The sequence below is a fragment of the Manis pentadactyla genome, chromosome 9 (assembly GCF_030020395.1).
Source record: "Manis pentadactyla isolate mManPen7 chromosome 9, mManPen7.hap1, whole genome shotgun sequence".
NCBI lineage: Eukaryota > Metazoa > Chordata > Mammalia > Pholidota > Manidae > Manis > Manis pentadactyla.
This window is the reverse complement of record NC_080027.1, coordinates 81,069,005-81,082,643: the sequence shown is the minus strand read 5'-3', so window position 1 is coordinate 81,082,643 and position 13,639 is coordinate 81,069,005. Positions and strand designations below refer to the sequence as shown.

The 13,639-nt window shown below is 36.3% G+C and overlaps 1 protein-coding gene across 1 annotated transcript in view; it reads left to right on the top strand.

Moving 5' to 3' along the window:
- Positions 1-254: 254 nt before the first annotated feature.
- Positions 255-13,639, top strand: part of LRRC4C (leucine rich repeat containing 4C) — a 765,580-nt gene continuing 752,195 nt past the window's right edge. The window contains exon 1 of the mRNA XM_036891796.2: positions 255-331. The gene's annotated coding sequence lies outside the window, so the exon portion shown is untranslated. The remainder of the gene's footprint in view (positions 332-13,639) is intronic.

Here is a 13,639-nt window from a genome sequence, read left to right as displayed (position 1 = left end):
GGAGTAATAGGTGGGTGAGAGCTCCCCCTTCAGGGCTTCCTGAATCCACTTTAAATGAAGTTTGTTTTCACAAACCTTAAGCACAGCATATTGCACAATAAATATGCACTTGGAAAATACATAGAAATATAAATTGTTCCCTGCAGGCTACTCGCTAGGTAGAATTGAATTTAAAATAATTTTTCTTGGTGTATTTTCTAACTTCTGTGGTGTAATGTTGTGTTTTAATTTTATCTCTTCTCTAGAAATGGTTCTCTGTATTGTGGAGCTGCAAGATCCCCCAGTGAGAGTAGGGCCAAATAAGCTGGAATATCTGACAGACTGAATGCATGTGAGTACAACAGTAATAGCTTTCAACAAATGAGTAAGAAAAATTGTCTTGTATGTGACTTAAGGTGGCTGCGGTAGACTGTGAGTTAATATGATTAATTGCTGGATCCTTGGCATGGGCGAGCTCTCACTGGTAAAAGCTGGGCTTGTGTGTGCACCTGGGACAGGTCTTGATTTCTCCTGTAGGCACACACATTACCTTTTTTCCTGGACCCACCTTTTCTCTTATAACTGCTCTGCTTCTAGTAAGACTGAAAGCTTGCTTTATGATCACAGACATTTATTCCATTCCCTGACTCCTACTGACCCCATTTTTTACCCTCCTTTTATTCTGGTCTATCACATACTATTATTTGGTTTGTTTGTCTCCCTGAATCACAAGTCAGCCAGTGGTTTTGGATTCTAACTTTCCTGTTCTCTATCAACTTTACCCCCTGCTATCTTCACCTAGCCAATCGCTAAGTTAAAATTTCCTTCTGTAATTATTTGATTATTTTCAGTATCTTTCATTTGATCAAATGCCCCATGCAGGCAAGGGTCATATGTCTGTTTGCTGATATATCCTAGACTGCAACGTTTCCATGCTGCCTGACTCTGCCTGAGTGCAATTTGGCCACTTAAAATGTTCCAGCCCTTTTGTGGTTGTTCAAAAATCTGTATTCTTCTTGGACTAAAATCTTCCCTAGATTTTTTCAGTTCCAGCTAAAACAGCCTCCTGCTTTCTAAAAAAGATGAGGCTATCTGATGTGAACATCAATGAATTTTCCTTCTTTGGACCTTAAAATATCCTGTCTCTAACTGTAGTCTATTTCTCATTTCCCAAAATAACCCCTTATATTGGATTTTGATCCTAATGCTTTATAATTTCTTTATCAACTTTATAAAATGAGTTATTTCTTCCTGATTTGCATTTCTCCATTTTCTTAATTCCCTCCACACAAGTGAAAACCAAACATGCTTTTATTCCCTTATCTTGGAAAAATTCAGCCAGCTAAAATTAACACAAAATAAGCCACCTTCCTCTCACTAGTCCCAATTTCTTTCCCAACTTAATTTCCTTTTACCTATTCAAAAGTCTCTGTATAGAACTGTCAATGTTCTTTGCCAATTCGTGGTAAATTCCACAAGTGAAGGAGCTATTTTTATGTTGTGCAATGTATTGCTAATACCTAGTACAGTATCTAAAATGGTAGGGGCTCAATAATTAAGTGAGTTAAATTTAGCAACCCTTTCACTTCCCACTTTCTACCTGAGTGTTAAGATTTTGCTTCAAGCACTGCTTAAATTACTCTCACCAAGATAGCTAACTGCAATAGCTCTCTTCTCTGTTAATTCAATCCATATCCACATTTTAAATATTTTTTTACATGCCATATCATAATCTGTTTTAATTACTGTTAATGGCATATATGCCTGATAACTTCATCAGAGTGTCAGCCTCTAGAGGTTAGAACAATTAATTTGGTTATTTTGCTATCCCCACAACTCTTAACAAGGACTTACTACTTAGTAATTATTAATGAAATAAATTAACGCCTTTATGCTGGAGGATCCTCTAACATTGCTCTGACTACATTAGTAATATCTTTGTTAAAATATCTTGTCCCTGAAATAAAAACATGAAAATATAATGAGATAACCTTTAATAAATCATTTCAAATCATGAAAAGTAAGAATTAAAAAGTAAAATCTATGTTGAATGAATCATGATATGTGTGCTTTATATTTATATCCCTTTCTTTAAATAATTAGAAATATTTTTCATTTGCAAACTCCCAGGAGCATCCCAGTAATCTGAAACTGCCCCCATATGCAGAGGGCAGGGAGAGACCCAAGAAAGAGGCAGGCCAATCCAGATTGGTAGGTAGCAGGTTTTAAAAAAGGTGTTTCCTTGGACTGCTGAAAGATAAGCATCTGCTCCCATCTGCCAAAATCTTTAAAGTTCATACAGAGGCTGTTGGGGGGGAATAATTTTCTTCTACCCTTCAAGTTTCTTCTAGCTGGTCTAAGAATCAATTGACATGAGACAGATTAATAGAAAAAAAAACAAAATTTAATTGTCTGTATCAGGAATCTCAGATATGCGCTTCCAAAGGTAGTCAGGGGCAATGAGGTATATATGTCGTCCTGCACTAAGGAGAAGGGGGAGGGGGCTGGGAACTGAAAGGGAAGGAAAGCAATCCACTGAATATGAAAGAACACGTGTTTGGTAAATACATATTTGCTGGGCCACACAGAAACAATGAGATGAGAAGAGGGATTATAATAGACTTTGCCACATCCCTCCCTGTCTACCACACATAGTACATATTGTAATATAGTTATCTATGGTGAAAGCTCTTTTCTTGGAACAGATTCTCTATCTAAATTCTTTTTATACAGTTAACTTGGGAGGAAGCGAGTCAAAGTTTCCTTCTGAGTCTTTTTGGGCCTTGAATGTTTTAGGTGCATGTAATCTGCATGCCAGAGTAACACATCTTGGGCAGTCTGCCCTCGGCCGTAACTGGTGTCAGTCACTTACACTGTCCAAATGGGCTCAGCAGATACTATCTCAAGACTCTGTCCTTGGGCAGCCTCTGGGAGTGGGAGGACAAGCACAGTCCATATTCCAAGAAGAAGGGAGGATTGAGGAACTTCCAGCTTTGGACCAACTCACCTGTCAACGAGGGTCGTTTTTTTGATGACTTCCCATAACAAATACCTATCCATATGTTTGTTATACATGCATATATACATACACACATTAAAACATGGTCATAAACACTTAATAAAACAATAGCTATTGAATGAATTAACTCTAAGGTCCTTTAAACGCACTCAGTAAATATACACAAGAGAAGATAGAAAATCCCTTATAAACTGTTTTAGAGACCTAGCAGGGACTTAGGAATTATTCTACACTCACCTTCCCTCTGTTTCCATTTTTGGCTTTCTAAAATAGATTCTCATCTTTTACCCTTGTTTGGATCTCTTCTTTCTCTAACTCTTATCGGTCAGCAGCCTGAGTTGAGTATATGTGTCCCATGTCTGATCTTCTAAGACTACTCTAAGACACTATACCCAGTATTACCTATAGGCCTTGTGAACTGAAACCCAGGGAATAAAGTCTCCCCCACCCCCATGTAGCTTGCTTAGGCCTTTAGGAGACTTTGCAGTAACTGGAAAGGGATCATGTACACCCTAAGTAATTTGTGGCTTGTGGACCAAGTAACATATCATTTAACTCTCCTATTTTTCCATCAGTTGTAACTTTGTATAAAGAGAAAAATTTACTTAAGAAAAGTATGGTGGATTTGTTTTTTCTGCCAGCAAAAAGTCTTGAATATAGACCATGTGCAGACTTGAAATTTGAATTCTATTGCTTGTATGATGCTGACTCCTATAATCACTGTTTATCACAGGGATATCTACAAAATCTAAATAATTCCCAAAGTAATAATATTTTAACAATTAGAATCAGTAACAATTCCAAGAGAGCCATAAAGTCTTATTGATAATCTCTTAATTTGAGAGAGTTCTGTTTCAAATACAGTAAATGGGTTAATTCTATGGTCTGTGCCTCTTCTGTCATTATTTGTCATATACATTGGGCCACCCCTGCAACCATGTATGTATAGGACGTATCAGAAACACTAACCCAGAAGGACCCTAAATTTATTATTTAGGCTCCATTAGGTGGTTAGTTGGAAAGCCTTTGTGTGCTCCCTCTATGCTGCCCTCTGTCCTAGTGGCTGACCTGTAAAGGCTAGATCATCAGGCTCTAGTCCCCGCCTTGGCCAATGGGAGGCTCCAGCAAAAGATATTCATAAATGAAGAGTGAGATCAGGGTATTCATTCCCCAGAACCCCTTTCTGCAAGTTCACCTCAGGCTGGCTGGATCCCTTACCCACAGGTCTATTTGTTTCAAAGCTACCTTCTATGCATAAAATAAATAGACACTGTCTACATGAACACCTTCCTCCCCTACTCCCTCCTGACTTGGTGTTATTAACTCCTTTTTTCTTTCTAGCTCAGAGTCCAGCATGCTGGGTCCTCTATACCCTGATTACCTAAATAGCCCCTTTTAAATATACTTTCCTCAAATTATCTTAATCTGAGTTTACTAACTATTTCCTAACAGAACTTTGGTATAATGTGTCTTTGAGATTCTTTAATTAGTGTTATATTGACCAGAACTTTGCAAAATGAACACTAATAGCAGTGAGCAGCAAATTAAATTTAAGTATTTAGAAAAGCTTTTAAGCATCAACTACATGGCAATACAGAAAGAGGTCTTGGGAAATATAAGAAAATATTGCATTAGCAATGTTAATTGTTTCTTTCTATTATCAGAAGGTGGTACCTGTGTACCTTTCTCCTTTTTGTTTTCCTATGTAAGGATAGCACTGAAGTTGTAATGGATATACCAGGATTTACAAATCAAACATTCACCCATTTAAGTTTTCCTGAAGGTGTTAGAAATTAACTGACTGATGGTGCCAGTAATTGAGCTCTGTTAGACGTTGATAGGGGATCCATTTGGTATGGGTGACCATACTTACCAAAAAAAGAAGTGTTGTTTATTTTGGTATTGTTGATATTCAAAAAGTCAGGGATTTTTTTTTAATGATTTGCTTATTTTTGTGTGTGTTTTTAAAAAGGAGATGTCTAAAAGCAAGAGAATTGAATCTCTTCCATCTGAGAACTCAAATGAGAAATGTGCTTTTTTATTCAATTATACAAATTAGCTTCTGAACATTTTGAAACATCTGTGTTAAAGGAGAGAGGTAGTTTTTGATATTAAACTTAATACTGTATATAATCACCCACCAAAATGTTTCCATAGCATTTGAGTGTTTGAAATTAGTTGCTGCTTTGAAATTCTAAAATAAATTATAGACCTATTATGGAAAAAAAGTTTATAACTCTAATTTAGAACTATTATAGTTTTCATATATTTACCTCATTTTTTTAATATAGTTTTATTCTTAGTGCAAATATTTGTATCTATAGACCAAGGATTTTTCAAATTCCTATATAGTTTTATAATAATTAATTTTTGATATTTTTAAGAAACTTGCCACAGAGTAAATGTTCAACAAATGTTAGCTATTTACTTAATGAAACAGATATTAATGCAGTTTTAAAAAGACAGATTGCTTCAATTATAATGATATTATTTGATATGTGCCTACTTTCAAATTGTAAATTAACAAATTTAATCAAAGATGCACATTTTTTCAAAATTTCCCAACTCTAAAACTGAAGCACATCTTTTAATTGTGTGAAATAATTAAATTAACAGCATGATTGTCTTTTATGTGAAACATAAAATAGGGAGTCCGTGATATCTTAATATTCTAATTTCTGAGATTAGATTACCAGACTGGCAATTTTGTGTGTGTCTGTGTGAGAATATAGTGATGGATTCTGAAAGATTATACATCATCACTTACATGCCATCCAGAAGTCCTTTCTATTTCAAACCATGAAAACTGCTACAAAAAAATACAAAATTTAGGTAGTGAAACAAAAAAGTGGTTAACTTTACTACTTGAATGACAGGATTTAAAATGTATTTTTCCTACATTTCTCTTTTAAACTTCTAAATAACATTTGAAGTTATGTGTATTTTGGGTATACTTACAGGGAAAAAACTGCCTATCTTGAGTCCTTTAGAAAAAGTATTAAAAAATAAATGTAAAGATTTTCCCCCCTTTAAGATATGTTCTTTTTTAAAATAAGTACATAGTGTTCTAACACACATAGCTCTCCTCCTAGTAATTCAGCAGAAATCAGGATCTCTGTGAAGCACCAAAGGGAACTATAATATGTCCAAAGGATGCCTCTGAGTACTTCCCACTTGCAGGAAAAAAACATCACTTAGTTATAATAATAGAAATTACATTTTAATCAATATGCCTTTGCTATTAATCCATTTTGACTGCCTGAAAAAGCTTTAATAACATGTTAGGAAAATCTTCCATCTAATGAGTAATTCCAAAAAGAAAGGGGCTGGAATCCTTTCATTTCTAATTCACCATGTACATGATTTACATATATATTTTGCATTTTTGCTAGTCTTGGAAGAATCTGGCATTTCTTTGTATACTCAAGATGTCTTTCTTGACAACTTAAAAAAAAAGTCACCTGTGGTTTTTATCAGTGACACAAATTTAATCAGCTATCAGCAAATATATATTTTCTTCTAGTAAGGACTAGATGTTTGATAATATTCTTTAATCATCAACATCTGTATTATGGATAAAACAGGGTTTTCTTTTATGTAAATATGCTTATTTTATTTAATGATTTTGTTTTATATAATAGCAACACACACTCATTTTAGAAAGGTCAGAGAACACATAGAAGACTCTTAGGAGCCTGAACACTCATGATACCTTTCCAAACATAAACTCCATTTTCAATGATAAACATTCATTCATATATTTTCTGTATGTACATAACTCAACCTTTTTATTTTTTGAAAGAAAAAATACAGTATATTGTATTTTTTTCCTTTTTTAATAGGTATGTGTGTAAAAGTTTAAACTTTATATGGTGTTTCTTTGTAGACTTCTATTTTGATTCATTTGACTAATACTCTAGTGTTAAAATTATATTGTATCTAAATTTATATTGTTAGAAATAGTGCTGAGATGAAATTCTCATAACTTTTTGTGGATATCTTTCACTATTTCAATAGAATCAATTCCCCCAAGTAAAATATAGAGTAATAGACACACATAATTTGAGTGTTTTACATTCCTGCTAAACATAAAAAGTTTTTATCCATCAATATAGGAGAGTGATTCAGTATATGTGTGAAAATATATATATATATATATTATATATATATATATATATGTATTTTAATTAAAGTATCATTGATATACAATATTATAAGGGTTTTACATGAGCAACATTGTGGTTACAACATTCACGCATGTTATCAAGTCCCTCCTCCCCACCCCATTGCAGTCATTGTCCATCAGCATAGTAAGATGCTACAGAGTCACTACTTGTCTTCTCCAGGTTATCAACATATATACTTTTAATATTAAGTAATTTGATGGATGCAGTCTTAGTCCTTTTGGGCTACTATAACAAAATACCATAAACTGGGTGGCTTAAACAACAAACATGTGTTTCTCACATTAGTGGAGGTTGGGAAGTCCAGGATCAAGGCACCAACAGATTTGGTGTCTGATGTGCTCCGGCTTCCTTTGTCCTTAAGTGGCTTAATGTGGAAGAAAGCTCACTAGAGTCTCTTTTGTAACAGCACTAATCCCATTCATGAGGACTGCGCCTTCTTGACCTGAGTTCCTCCCAAAAGCCCTGCCTCCAAATACCATCACATCCGGGATTGTCAAGATGTGAGTTTGAAGGGACGTATTCACTTTATAGCAGATGACATTGTTCTCCTATTATTATTTTGATTTTTCTTCATCATTACGGAACATTAATGCTTTTCATTTATTGTCTATTTTCATTTTTCCTTTTGTTAATTTCCCTAGTCTGTCCTTAGCTAGATCATGTTTACTGAGGGCAAACTGAGAGGAAATAATGTACAATATGGAGATCATAGGGAAGAAGGAAAGAAGGCAGTTTCCCCAGTAAGCATGTCTGCCTGCTGGAAAGTAATCCCTTCCCCTGGAGACTTGTGATGAATTTGGCATTTGTACTGAATGCTGAAGCAAACATGCAATTTAGTGAAACTCCAGTCTGGTTCTTGACATTTATATTGATTAAAGGAAAAACAACTTAGGCTTTGACTTTCTTTTTTTAACCACCTGTTAGCAGGTGGTATCAGCACTGTTAACAGTAAAGGTTAGGATCTATCCACATTAAAGTAAGTGCTCTAAGAAAATCAGAAACATTTCTTGACTGTCTACAGTATTTTAGGTAGTAGACTAAGAATTTACTGTTAAACTCTTTGGGTCAGTAGATTTGTAATTTTTGTTTGAGAATTCATTTTATTCATTTTTGTTTTCCCAGTGCCTGGAATAATGTCCAGCACAGAGTCAAATTTCAGTAAATGCATAATTACCCCCAGTTTATAGATGATAAAAAAGAATGATCAAAGAAATCGGGTATTTTTTACCATGGTCTCACAGCCAGAAAGGGAGACCTTAGCATTCAACATAAGTTTGTCCATATAACATATCTCCCTAAGATAACTTCCCTCTTGTTATACAGTCTATCTACCAAGATAGGCTAAATCACGCTGTGGAACAAATGACTGAACCATCTCAGTGACATCAAACAGCAAGGGTCCCTTCTCATGCATACTGTGTAACAGATGCTGGCTAGCAGAGGGCTCTGCTCCTTGCTGTCTTCTCTCTGGAATCCAGGATGAAGTATCAGATATTCTCTGGAGCATTTATGGTTACAAGGCTAAGGTCAAAGAAAGAGTTTGTGAATTTTGTCTTGTCATGCTAAAGCTCCAGCCAGAAGTGGCATGTGGTATGTTTGCTCACAGTTCCCTGATCAAAGTAAATCACCTGATTTCATGAGTGTCATGAAACTCCATGAGGGCTGAGGGCAGGGAAGTGAAACTGGGTGGGCCCCCAGTAATTAGAAGGGTGCTCATAAGTGAGAGAGGATGGCAGGAGAAGCAGAGTCAAAGATGTGAAGATGATGCACAGGAGAAAAAAAAGCTAAATATTTGTGGACATCGTCTCCCTCCGGTCAACAAATACTCAAGTGACTGTGATGGTTAATTTTGTTGCATCTATTTTTTTTTTTTTGTAGATAATTATTTTTTATTGAAGGGTATTTGACACACAGTATTACATTAGTTTCAGGTGTACAACATAGTGATTCAACATTTATATACATGATAATTCTAGGTACCAGCTATCACCATACCAAGTTGTAACAATATTTTGACTATATTCCTTATGCTATACCTTACATCCCGGTTACTTATTTATTTTACAATTGGAAGTGTGTACTTTTTTTGTTTGTTTGTTAGTGAGGGAATCTCTCATATTTATTGATCAAATGGTTGTTAACAACAATAAAATTCTGTATAGGGGAGTCAATGCTCAATGCACAATCATTAATCCACCCCAAGCCTAATTTTCGTCAGTCTCCAATCTTCTGAGGCATAACAAACAAGTCCTTCATGGAGAACAAATTCTTACATAGTGAATAAGTTACATGGTGAACAGTACAAGGGCAGTCATCACAGAAACTTTTGGTTTTGCTCATGCATTATGAACTATAAACAGTCAGTTCAAATATGAATACTAATTTGATTTTTATCCTTGATTTATATGTGAATACCACGTTTCTCTCTTTATTATTATTATTTTTAATAAAATGCTGAAGTGGTAGGCAGATAAAAGATAAAGGTAGAAAACATAGTTTAGTGTTGTAAGAGAGCAAATGTAGATGATCAGGTGTGTGCCTGTAGACTATGTGTTAATCCAAGCTAGACAAGGACAATAAAACATCCACGGATGCAGAAGATTTCTCTCAGAACAGGGGGGGTGAGGTTCTAAGCCTCACCTCTGTTGATCCCCAATTTCTCACCTGATGACCCCCCTGCGACTGTGCCTGTCTTAGGTTGTTCCTCCCTTGAGGAATCTTACCCGTCTCTGGCTAACCAGTCACCTTCCGGGGCCATACAGGGAAATGTAAAGTTGGTAAGTGAGAGAGAGGCAATATTGTTTGAAAAGGTTAGCTTTTTATTTCTTTGCATATTTATGCCCTGTAGCTTCTATGCCCAGCACTTGTCTTGAGGTATCTTTACCACTTGGAAGAATTATGATACTTGGTAAATTTGATATGAGGCACGAATTCTATTTAAGGGTTGTAATTAGGAAGGAAGAAGAAAAGCTATAGAAGTAGCAGGCGGAAGAAAACATGGGAAGATTGATTATTTCTTTGACATATCTTCTTGTAGAGTAACTTCAGCATGTACAGGTTTTAAGCTACTACTTAAATTGCGCACACACATTAACATAATAGGAGTATAGTTACATAACCAAAGCATACCTGTAATTACCAGCCATCTCCAGTGAAACCAAGAAAACCAGTAAGGCACCTTAGGCATTTGTGAAAACTTATCTATGATATGGAGGATATTGTCCAACTGAACCTGAACAGTCTGAGAGAAATCAGACAAATTAAAACAACCCATTCCTGGGGAATGTTCACATCCCTTATGTTCTTTTGACAGTAAATAGCCTATAGGTGTAAGATTTTGGGTACAACAATTTGCACTTCTCCTAATTCTTGTTTGAGTTCCAACACTATAGATCCAGTCAAATTTGTTGTTTTACTGTATGCACAGGCCAGCTTAGATATCTCCTTCTTCATTCCCATGGCAAGTCCAGGAACTGGTGGGATGAGTGCATCTACAGCTGTAGCAGTGCGTGGATCTTTGTTGGGGTTTTTTGATGATCATCTTCTGGCATGAGTCTTCCAGAGAGTGCTGATGTTGGAAGTTCTTTTCATATTGTATATTAGTTCATTTTCGGGGTAGCCCAATTAGGATTTGATCCTCTGTATAAACACAAACAGACCCTTTGCCTACAATTTTATATGCCCTTTATACCCTTGTGTAGAATTCATTGGAGGTCACCACACAGGAACTGCCTTTTTTTTTGGTATCACTAATCTATGCTTACATGACGAATATTATGTTTACTAGGTTCTCCCCTATACCAGGTCGCCCCTATAAGCTCTTTTACAGTCACTGTTCATCAGCATAGCAAAATGTTGTAGAATCACTACTTGTCTTCTCTGTGTTGTACAGCCCTCCCCTTTCTCCCACCCCGCTATGGATGCTAATCTTAATACCCCCTACTTCTGCCCCCCTTATCCCTCCCTACCCACCCATCCTCCCCAGTCCCTTTCCCTTTGGCACCTGTTAGTCCATTCTTGAGTTATGTGATTCTGCTGCTGTTTTATTCCTTCAGTTTTTCCTTTGTTCTTATATTCCACAGATAAGTGAAATCATTTGGTATTTCTCTTTCTCCGCTTGGCTTGTTCCACTGAGCATAATACCCTCCAGCTCCATCCATGTTGCTGCAAATGGTAGGATTTGCCCTTTTCTTATGGCTGAGTAGTATTCCATTGTGTATATGTACCACATCTTCTTTATCCATTCATCTATCGATGGACATTTAGGTTGCTTCGAATTCTTGGCTATTGTAAATAGTGCTGCAATAAACATAGGGGTGCACTGATCTTTCTCATACTAGATTGCTGTGTTCTTAGGGTAAATCCCTAGGAGTGCAATTCCTGGGTCAAATGGTAAGTCTGTTTTGAGCATTTTGTTGTACCTCCATACTGCTTTCCACAATGGTTGAACTAACTTACATTCCCAACAGCAGTGTAGGAGGGTTCCCCTTTCTCCACAGCCTCGCCAGCATTTGTTGTTGTTTGTCTTTTGGATGGCAGCCATCCTTACTGGTATGAGGTGATACCTCATTGTGGTTTTAATTTGCATTTCTCTGATAATTAGCGATGTGGAGCATCTTTTCATGTGTCTGTTGGCCATCTGTATTTCTTTTTTGGAGAACTGTCTGTTCAGTTCCTCTGCCCATCTTTTAATTGGGTTATTTGTTTTTTGTTTGTTGAGGCGTGTGAGCTCTTTATATATTCTGGACGTCAAGCCTTTATCGGATGTGTCATTTTCAAATATATTCTCCCATACTGTAGGGTTCCTTTTTGTTCTATTGATGGTGTTTTTTGCTGTACAGAAGCTTTTCAGCTTGGTATAGTCCCACTTATTCATTTTTGCTGTTGTTTTCCTTGCCCGGGGAGATATGTTCAAGAAGAGGTCACTCATGTTTATGTCTAAGAGGTTTTTGCCTTTGTTTTCTTCCAAAAGTTTAATGGTTTCATGACTTACATTCAGGTCTTTGATCCATTTTGAGTTTACTTTTGAATATGGGGTTAGACAATGGTCCAGTTTCATTCTCCTACATGTAGCTGTCCAGTTTTGCCAGCACCATCTGTTGAAGAGACTGTCATTTCGCCATTGTATGTCCATGGCTCCTTTATCAAATATTAATTGACCATATATGTCTGGGTTAATGTCTGGATTCTCTAGTCTGTTCCATTGGTCTGTGGCTCTGCTCTTTTGCCAGCAGCAAATTGTCTTGATTACTGTGGCTTTATAGTAGAGCTTGAAGTTGGGGAGTGAGATCCCCCCTACTTTATTCTTCTTTCTCAGGATTGCTTTGGCTATTCGGGATCTTTGGTGTTTCCATATGAATTTTTGAATTATTTGTTCCAATTTGTTGAAGAATCTTGCTGGTAATTTCATAGGGATTGCATCAAATCTGTATATTGCTTTGGGCAGGATGGCCATTTTGATGATATTAATTCTTCCAGCCACGAGCATGGGATGAGTTTCCATCTGTTACTGTCCCCTTTAATTTCTCTTAAGAGTGACTTGTAGTTTTCAGAATATAAGTCTTTCACTTCTTTGGTTAGGTTTATTCCTAGGTATTTTATTTTTTTTGATGCAATTGTGAATGGAGTTGTTTTCCTGATTTCTCTTTCTGTTGGTTCATTGTTAGTGTATAGGAAAGCCACAGATTTCTGTGTATTGATTTTGTATCCTGCAACTTTGCTGTATTCCGATATCATTTCTAGTAGTTTTTGGGTGGAGTCTTTAGGGTTTTTTATGTACAGTATCATGTCATCTGCAAATAGTGACAGTTTAACTTCTTCTTTACCAATCTGGATTCCTTGTATTTTTTTGTTTTGTCTGATTGCCATGTCTAGGACCTCCAGTACTATGTTAAATAACAGTGGGGAGAGTGGGCATCCCTGTCTAGTTCCCGATCTCAGAGGAAAAGATTTCAGCTTCTCGCTGTTCAATATAATGTTGGCTGTGGGTTTATCATAGATGTCCTTTATTATGTTGAGGTACTTGCCCTCTATTCCCATTTTGCTGAGAGTTTTTAACATGAATGGATGTTGAACTTTGTCAAATGCTTTTTCAGCATCTATGGAGATGATCATGTGGTTTTTGCCTTTCTTTTTGTTGATGTGGTGGATGATGTTGATGGACTTTCGAATGTTGTACCATCGTTGCATCCCTGGGATGAATCCCAGTTGGTCATGGTGTATGATCCTTTTGATGTATTTTTGAATTCGGTTTGCTAATATTTTGTTGAGCATTTTTGCATCTACGTTCATCAGGGATATTGGTCTGTAATTTTCTTTTTTGGTGGGGTCTTTGCCTGATTTTGGTATTAGGGTGATGTTAGCTTCATAGAATGAGTTTGGGAGTATCCCCTCCTCCTCTATTTTTTTGAAAACTTTAAGGAGAATGGGTATTATGTCTTCCCTGTATGTCTGA